The following is a 1698-nucleotide window of genomic DNA, read 5'->3' as shown; positions in this document are numbered from 1 at the left end:
AAAAATAATTTAACAAAAGGTTTGAAAAGATACAAAGTCTCTCAAGGCAAAATTTCTCATACTTCAAAGAAGTAAATACAAATAGTTTACAATTGATATATCAAGAAGGAAAAATAAAACTTTTTTTTTTAGAATTTCATTGAAAATTCTAGAAAGAATTAAATGTTGTTAAATGAGAAGAATGATACAGAAACTAGGTCTGAGTGATATGAATTTTGAGTTAATTCTGTCAAGTACTTGTTTGAATTTTTTTCTTTTTTATAAATATTTTCTTGTGCTCGCTTTGCCAGAACATAGACTAAAATTGGAACAATACAGGGATTAGCATGGCCCCTGTGCAAGGATAACACGCAAATTTGTGAAGCATTCTGTAATTAAAAAAATTTCTTTCTTGTATTATTTCATAAAAATTTTAACATATTTTATAAAGAGATTTAATTCAATTTTCTTAGGGTGAGTTTTCTGTGGAAAATATGTTATTTCTATTAAATATGCCACCTATTTTAACTCAGAGCTATGATTCTAGTTTAAAAATAATATTGACAAAAATGGCTACAGAATGTATGAATAGTGGTATATAAATATAGAAAACTATATATAGGGATATAAAACAGACTAGATGAGATGTATCCTTAAATATTTGAACATATTCTGGGATAAACTCTTGTAATTCTTCTCAATGGTAATTAGGCTACTGGATTAAAAGTATTTCCCAAATTATTTTGCTATTAACCTGGCTATCATAACCAAAATAAATTAATTTGTAATGATAATAAGCTATAATGTTAACTGTGATATTTTACTGGTATTATAAAATAAATGGAAAGAAACATGAAATTTGGTAACTTTTAAATTATTTGCTTAAAATTCAACATCTTTCTCAATTGCACAGATTAAAAAATTAAAATTCAATGCAGAGTAAAGAAAACCAACTGAGAAAAAAATTGATTTGATAGTGTCACAGGTTTCTTTAGTATACTTGTAAGACTCAGTAAGACAAATCTTGAGTTCCCTTTAATAAAATTGAGTACACATGTACCAGTATGATTTTTATTCATTAAATGTGTAAAAACTTGCTCATGACATCATGAAATATATTTCATTTTTGTTTCTTCTCAGTTCTTTCTATGAGGCCTGAACACAATGAATTAAGAAAAAGCCAATCAACACTGAATAGAACAAAAGTAAGATACAACCAGATGTTTTATGGAGTTATTTTGTTTCTAAATATTCTTTACTGAGTACTCCTGAGAAAGCATACAGCAAACTGTAATCATTAAGGCCTATAAACTTTATCGGTTAACTCTGTTACAGCGAATTAAATTGCTGCTTTTCTCAAATAATCCCTTGCCACTCCCCAAGTGACAAAGAATTATTACACATCTGTGATGTATAACAAAATATATACACAATTAGATTGACATTTTTGTTTATACAATGAACTCTTATTCAGAGACTAATAGATAACAGATTCCATACACTATACTGACATATGCTAGTGTCTACAGCAACTCTGTAGGTGAAAATACAAACACATGATCATATATTTTCATAAATATTATTAAGCAAACAAATATTGCACTGAAACATTAATACTAAGGACAAGTGTGTAGATTGGCAGCCAGGTAAGGCTCTGCTAAGGATTTGATGCTTATCTCAAACCGTGAAAGATGGACTCTACCTAGCCATATAAAAAAT

At 28.0% G+C, this 1698-nt stretch overlaps 1 non-coding gene across 1 annotated transcript; it reads left to right on the top strand.

The window, feature by feature from the left end:
* Nucleotides 1-274: 274 nt before the first annotated feature.
* LOC119468306 lies at nt 275-378 on the top strand. Its single transcript, XR_005196974.1, has one exon. It is a non-coding gene; the product is annotated as a U6 spliceosomal RNA (small nuclear RNA).
* Nucleotides 379-1698: the final 1320 nt, after the last annotated feature.

Source organism: Cebus imitator, unplaced genomic scaffold (assembly GCF_001604975.1).
Source record: "Cebus imitator isolate Cc_AM_T3 unplaced genomic scaffold, Cebus_imitator-1.0 Scaffold16, whole genome shotgun sequence".
NCBI lineage: Eukaryota > Metazoa > Chordata > Mammalia > Primates > Cebidae > Cebus > Cebus imitator.
The sequence above is the reverse complement of the archived record's forward strand: the minus strand, read 5'-3'. Positions and strand labels throughout refer to the sequence as shown.